Here is an 8,135-nt window from a genome sequence, read left to right as displayed (position 1 = left end):
CTGCCTCATCATGGACACAGGCTTAGTGTATCTGCTCACCATGTGCAGAGCACCTCCTGCTACTTCAAGAGTGGTAATGGCAGAAATGGAGAAGCAGCAGCAAGCTGCACCCTGACGGAAAGATGCAAAACCCCAGGCATTTTAGTCTGAGGAGTTCATGTGCTTCCATGCCACAAGCAATGGGAGCTGGAGCCGATTAAATCAGGGAACAGTAGCAGAGGTAGACTACATGCTCTTCCAGAGTATCTCTGATCATTAGTTAGTGGGGAGGAAGAAAAGGGAAAGGGAGAGGGGTGTCACTGGATGTTAGAGAGGGACAATAGATCTGGGTAACTCGTATCCCTTTTTTCAAGTTATATGCTGTCAAGTCTCATCAGGCATGTAGTGGAATGGAGGAAGAAGATCAAGTAAGCTGTTAATGGGCCCTTTTTGTGGATAGCATGTATTGCTTCATGTCCAGAGAGAGTATTTTCAGCATCCTTTGTTGACAGGAGAAAGCCATTTGGCATCATATTCAGAAAAAGAGCTTTAGAATCGGAGTTACATTGTTGCTGGAAAAAAATTATGGACAAGGGGAAATGAAAGCAAGAACTCTGAGATTTCACATGGTCAAAGTCACTGCCTCTTTATCCCCTTCTGAAGTACAGCATGTTTAGTCATACACAGAATGGGAGCAACAAGGCCTTAAAACAGGGCCATTCTCAAAGACTTTTATCTCTGGGCACGTGCACAGTGTGCAGGAGCCTTTCTCTGTGCTTGCCCTTTGTTCCACCAAAGCCATCAGAAGAGTTTAATGTGAGCCTGGACAATTGGTATTTAGCGCTTTGAGTACACCTCTGCCTGGCTGTGGAAGGGATGAGGAAGATGGGAAATGAAAATCAAGGCCGCTAGGAGATCCACTCTGTATCTTGTGTCATAGCCAAATTTGTATCATTTTTTCTGTCAGAAGGACCTTTGGTGTATTAAAAATAAGAGTCTTAAAAAAGCCTTAAAAATAGATGCCCAGGCAAATCTAGTGTTGTAGACAAGTCTTTATTACTAAAGACAGAGGAATTGTTATACCTGATTAAATCAACCTTTTGGCAGGTGCAGATGAAAACTCCGGCTGCAGAGAGGACTGGCAAAAAGCCCTGGGGATTGAGCTTGTTTAAGATAGGCCTCATTAAGCAAAATTTCATGGTAGGGGAATGATAGTTAAATGCACCTCTTTGTGAAGTTATTACCAATGTTATTCCTCAAGGCCATAGGCAATATGAAATATATCTTTACAATAATGTTCTCAGATGGTGAAGGACATTTTAGGTATAATAATGCATGAGACCCTTTCTTCAAATAATTTCGGTGTACTCAATATTCTGCTGAAAAGGTGTTTGTGAAGTTGCAGACCAGTAATTCCCTCCTGTGGGTAGTAGTGTAGTGCATGTAGAAAAGGGAAATACATAGCTTTAAGACATGTACATTTTAAATGGATGCCTCGACATCAGGTTGGGGTCAGAATTGCAACCTCCATCTCAAATCAGATTTTTGCTTGTCTCTTTTCCGCCAAAGCGCTAGCAATAGGAAAGTGTCTGGGGCTGTAACTAGAAATGGATGGGCTGAAGGCTTGAGAAAGACTCAACACTTGCAGAGAATTTTAGGATGAAAATAGTTTGTCAAAGATAAACTATTGTAGTGGTCACTCTGGTGCAGTTTTATATATATATATAAGAACATACAAAAATAGCAAAACCAGAGTTTCATATAGCACATTCACTTCCACAGCCTCTCCATGAGTCCTAAACTAAATGGAAACCATGTGCCTTGCTTACAGTCTAGTTAAGAAAGAGCACTGAGAGGTGGGTTGTTGTGGCTTGGCACTTTGTAAAGATGGCCTGTGTACTAGTAGCGTGGTGGTGTGACCTGTTTCTTCTAGAAAGAAGGGGTCTAGAAAGGGCACGAAGGGTCCTAGAAGCAGGCTGTTCTCTCTGGTGGTGGAAGTATTCCCTCTCCTTGCAGTGTGTTACCTAAGAGCCTGTGCTACATCCATGTATCCTGAGCAGAGTGAGGAGCAGAAGTTACACACGAGAGGGGAAGAAGGGCACTATCTCAGTAATCCCAGAGCCATTTGCATCATTGCCTTACTGTTCTGAAGTCCTCCAAAGACACATCCTGCTTTCTCCCCTCAAGGACATCCTCAAGGTGATAGAGTGATAATATTTTGGTAGCAGCATTGTGAAGGATGTTTTAAATCACATATATGATACTAGAAGGCTGTACGACCTGGTCTCAGCTTTGGCTGGGGTCTAGGCAGAGCCCAGCTCACCATGCAATGTAAGGAATGTGTGGCACAGAAAATGCTATTTAAGAATTTAGAGGCAAGTCTGTTAATTATTATTAATATTTCAGTGGCCAGAAGGGCTGACTGTGAACACATGGACTGAGATCTTATCTAAGGTAGCTCAGACAAATTCTCTATGTCTTGTTTCTTCTTTAAGTTTTTAAGATTTACCCCAAATCACACTGAGATCAGCATGTCTCTGTCTCCTTAGTGCCAGTGCAATGTTTCAATGTTTTATCCAAAACTTGTCTTTCTTCCCTGAAGTAAACAAAACAGCCATTGGTCAATGTATAAGGATTTTAAGTATGATTTTTATATAATGATGCTACATAATCCTGGAACTTAGGCTACAGAATTCATATGATGACAAATATGTGTAATCTAGAACCATAGATTTTAACATTTTTTGGATATAACTTCAGGATTTGTAAAAATAATTAGTATTGACCTGTGCCCTTTTGAAAATTATGCTCCTAATCTTCATAGACAATGAAAATAGTTGGGTGGATTTTGGTGGCAGGGGCCCAAGAGCTGGTCAGACGAAGAAGAGATTAGGGTAAATGGTGGTAGCTGATGAGAAGAAATGCAGAGCTCAGGGTACAGAGCAGTTGGTAGGAGGTAGGCAGTAGTGAAGGAAAGATCCAGGACATGAGAGGCTTGGCTAGGACTGTGGTGTGCCTTCCTAACAGGGAGATGGACAGGTGCTAATGGAGTCAAAGACAAAACCAGCTCAGTTTAGGTGTCTAGTACAAGCCAGTGTCAGAGAGGTTAGATGCGAGGTAGATCACTGGTCTGAGGTAGCAGAGCTTTTCCTTCCCTCTTACAGGTGTTTAGCTGTGAGGGAACCAGATGCTGACCTGGGGAAATGAAGGTTGTCCTGACTTCTGGCATAAAATCTGTGTGCGCATCATTAAAGCAGTATGTTTAGAGTTGGCTAGTTTGTGCTCTATAGTAGCCATGTGAGGAGTGATTTTTGGAAATGAAGGACACCAGTGCCAGTAGCTCAAATGGCCTGGAGGGCTGCTGTGGATTCTGGGGTGCTAGGATTATATGACGTGCTTGCTACAGTTTGGGTCCTTAAAATTAATTGAATGCTTTAACAAATTTGACACTAACATTTTTGCCTTGTTTTCTAACATATGGATAATAATAAAGTATTAATAACTCATATACAAGGCTGGTCTCCAGTCAATTATCTTTATGGAAAGTAGAAGTTTCTGTGTTCAGCTTTTTCCTTCTTCACATTGAATGAGCAGTCTCAGTCATTTGCATTACTTTTGTATTAGTGACCCAGGTCACCTGTGTTTCCTTGCTAAGTTGTGACAGTAACTCTGCAAATAAGGGTAATCTGCAGTGTGGCCAATACTAAATGCATTAGTTGAAAATAAGTACTTTGACTTCTAGGATCTCTGAGTTCTTCTGAACTTGTGGAAAATAAAATGTATCTTCAACATTTAATAAATGTAGCTATGAGTGATAGCTTTTGTGTTTGTGTAACAAGTCTGAAGGGCATCATGGTTTGGGAATATAGACTTGGACTCCCTAATATGGCAAGGCTACTAGGCAAATTCATTAGTGTTAAGGATGGTATTAACAGAAGTATCCCTGAAGAAACTAATAGATTTGCATTTGCTGAGTCGAAGCTACATATTGAATGAGAAGAATGAAAGGTGTTCTGAAAAACTATCACTGTACTGAAAGAGGTCTAGAGGAAGTTAGTATGTGATATAATTAAACACTGTAGTAACGGGAACACTTAAGTTCATAGAATCTTATGTTTTCTAACTCTTGAATATTTTGACTCTGCAAGTTTAATTCATGGTCATTGGTTAGGCTTTCCAAATCCAGTAGCTCAATGGAGGGGAGGCTGCTGCAGCTCTGTGCCCTCAGGTCCAACCACTAGCAAGGCTGGGCTTGTAGTCATGCATGCAAACACCTGTATAGAACCCATACCTGTGCGCACAGCTGCCTACACAGACCAGCATAGACACACACTCAGCACTTACAGACGCACAAACGGCACCAACGGCCTCATCCTGTTCCCCTCTCTGGCTGACCCATGGTGCTGGGTGTCATGCCTGGCCATGGGGCTGAGGCTCCCCTGTGACAGCCTGGGGACAGTCTAGGGAGGGATCTCATTTCTCTAATGGCATTATTGGGGTTCTCCCACCTGCCCTTGTGTCCCGGTGCTCCTTCCCATGTGGGGAGATGGATCTTTGACGGGCTGATGGCTTCTGTGGTGGCCCCTGGAGTAGCCAGGGCCGAGCATTATTTAGGTTCCCCTGCCTGCTGCTCTCTGTGCTCCTTGCATACGTGCAGACATGTATCACATAACTTAAGAGTCATCTTTGGCAATCTCAGTACTAAATACTGATTTCTCTGATATGCCAGAAAGACAGCATTAGACATATGCAAAGGATGCACCTGTTGGAGAAATACTGTCCGCAAAGAGACTGAGTCTTCTGGCCAGCTGCAGATGGTCATGTAAGGAAAAACGTTTCTGTGGTGATACAATTAGCTTTTGCTGAAGGGAGGACATTCAAATAGGCAATATAAAATAAAATCTACATACTTTTAGGAAATCCTCAGAATGCACTAGTAAAGTACTTGTTATGGGCCTCACAGGTTCCAGAAGGCATTTTGAAATAAACAGAAGACTCTAGGAAGCAATCATAAATTGTCCTGTAACAAATATATCTTCTAAATCACAGTTTAATGCCGTTTTGGTAGCATTGAAAATGGAGCATTGCGTGACACTAAGCAATTGACACCCATTATTTTTTTTCATGAAATTAAATAAAACACTGTTGCAGAATAAAGAGATGAATTTGATTTATTGGAGTGGAAGAACACTAGTGAAATCGCTGCAGAGCAGTTATGGTGATGCCTAGCTTTTTTATTTCTCGATGTGATTTTATTTTGAGAAATAAAATATTTTTAAAATTAAACGGAGAAGGAAAATGTTGATAATGTTTTTGAGAATTTTCCAATGTCTTTTCTGGTTAATTTTAGAAATGGTTAAAAGCTACAGAATTTAAAATCTGACAAGATCTACTTATTTTCAAATGAGGAAATAGTCTCAATTTGCTCCTGTGTGAAGTGTGAGTTTATGATTCTTTCCATAAATCCAACTCTGAGATCTTGTTGCCTGACATGTTTATCAAACTTAACATGTCATTGCTTCTATCTGCTTACATTTCTGAAACCTTTTCCTGGGCATCCTTTCTGGATCTTTTTTAGGACTGCATTATTTATTCCATCCTTCAAACTCATGTCCTGTTCCCTTCCCAGTCCGTTCTTGTTTCTCATTTCCTCTGCAGCACTTGCAAGAAGCGATAAGAAAGAGGTACATTTGATGTACCGTGGGGAAATCTGTCCATTATAACTCTACTGATATAATTGCCATCATTCATGTTCCCATATGAATACTCTTAATTTGAAATAATGGAAAGTTTTAAATATATTGATAGTTTTACTCCTAATTATTCTTACACATAAAAATGGCAAAGCTAATGCATAACTTGGTCAACAACAGCTGTCCAATTAATCATCTTTGTGGCCCTTTGCTTGTCTGTCTCCAGTATGTCCATGTCTCTTTTGTACTGGTGAGCACAGAACTGGACCCAGACGTGCCTCACCCATGCTGAGCAGAGGGCAAGGATCACCTGCCTCAGCATGCTGGCAATGCTTTTCCTAATGCAGTCCAGGAGTCTATGGGCCTCCTTTGCTGCGCGGAGACACTGCAGGCTCATGGTCAACTTGCTGTTTGCTAGGATCCCCTGGGCCTGTTCTTCCAAGCTGCTTTCCAGCCACTCAGCCCCCAGCTTGTACTGGTGCAAGGGGTTATTCCTCCCCAGGGGCAGGACTTGGCATTTCCCTTTGCTGAACTTCATGAGATTCCATATTGACCCATTTCTCCAGCCTGCTGGGCTCCCTCCAAATGGCAGCACAACCCTCTGGTGTATCAGCCACTCCTCCCAGTTTTGTATCATCTGCAGACTTCTTGAGAGTGCTCTCTGCCCCATTTTCCAGGCTATTAATGAAGTTGTAAACCGGCACTGGCTCCCTTATTGATCCCTGAGGTACACTACTAATGACTGACTGGTATCCAGCTGGAATTTATGCGGCTGGTCACAACCCTTTGAGATCAGCCACTCAGCCAGTCTACCGCACTGTCTGCTTATCTAGTCCGTATGTCATTAGTTTGTGAGGATCTTATGGGAGGCAGTGTTGAGAACCTTGATAGAGAGAATACAAACAAAACCCACTACTATCCTCTCATCAACCAGGCTAGTCAGTTCACTGTAAAAGGCTATGAGGTTGATCAAGCATGACTTTCTCACTGTAACAATCTATGCTGACTAGTCCTTATCACCTTCTTTTCCTTGAGGTGTCTGGCGATGTTTTTCAGAAAGATTTGCTCCATCACCTTCCCAGGGAGCGAGCTGAGGCTGACCAGCTTGTCATCACCCAGAGCCTCCTTCTTGCACTTCCTGAAGGCAGGAATGACATTTGCTTTCCTTGATCCTCCAGAATCTCCCTTGATCACTGCAGTCTTTCCAAGATAATCCAGAATGACCTCACAGCGACACCAGCCAGCTACCTCAGTACTCCTGGGTGCATCCCATCAGGGCTCATGGACTTGTATATGTCCAGTTTGTTTAAACATTCCCTAACCTGATCCTCCTCCACCAAGGGTAAGTCTTGTGTCGGGCTTTCTCCAGGGGCTCAGGCCTGCGATTACTGAAGGGCAGTTTTATCTGTAAAAGCTGAGTGAAGAATGCATTGAATATCTTGATCGTTTCTTTGTCCTTTGTGAACAGATCTTCTACCCAATTAAGATACTAGCTTTTCCAATAATCCTGACCCATAAGTTCTCAGCTGGCTCCTCATCCATCCCTAGGCATAGTCTGCATTCCTGTTGCTCTCTCCCCTCCTTGCTTCCCCAGCCCATAGCCATCCATTGCAGCTCTCCGGTCATGTGAGTTATACCACCTTTTCCCTGTGATCCCAATGAGATCTTAGCCCTGCAATAGCATGCAGGCCTATGTTTCCTCCTGTGTTCTCCCCATGCCATATGCGTCACTGTACAGGCACTTCACAGAGACATCCAGTCATGTGGGTTTTTCAGAAGAGGTGTTAGATCTTCCTGCACCATGCTGTCATGTAGGTGCTTGTAGTTTGTGTGCTTACTTTTGGGGGAGGCCCCCTTCTGCCCTGTTTTGTTAATTATGTCCTGTTCACATCATCCTGCTCACTGCGCACAGTCCACCACTTCCTCACTTGATTGTTGATCATCCGCTCCCTCCCCATCATTCCTAGTTCAAAGGTCTCACAGGCTGGCCAGCCTGTGGGTCTGTCATAGAAACATAGAATCATTAAAGTTGGAAAAGACCTCTAGGATCAAGTCCAACTGTCAACCCAACACCACCATGCCTCCTAAACCATGCTCTGAAGTGCCACATCTACATGGTTTCTGAACACCCCCAGGGATGGTGACTCCACCACCTCTCTGGGCAGCCTGTTCCAACGACTGACCACTCCTTCAGTAAAGAAGTTTTTCCTAATATCCAATCTAAACCTCCCCTGATGCAACTTGAGGCCATTTCTTCTTGTTCTATCAGTAGTGACTTGGGAGAAGACACCAACACCCACCTCGCTACAGCCTCCTTTCAGGTAGTTGTAGAGAACAAGAAGGTCTCCCCTCAGCCTCCTCTTTTCCAGACTAAACAACCCCAGTTCCCTCAGCAGCTCCTCATAAGACTTGTTCTCCAGACACTTCACCACCTTCGTTGCCCTTCTCTGGACACAATCCAGC

The sequence above is a fragment of the Phalacrocorax carbo genome, chromosome 3 (genome assembly GCF_963921805.1).
Source record: "Phalacrocorax carbo chromosome 3, bPhaCar2.1, whole genome shotgun sequence".
Classification (NCBI taxonomy): domain Eukaryota; kingdom Metazoa; phylum Chordata; class Aves; order Suliformes; family Phalacrocoracidae; genus Phalacrocorax; species Phalacrocorax carbo.
This window is presented reverse-complemented; position numbering follows the sequence as displayed.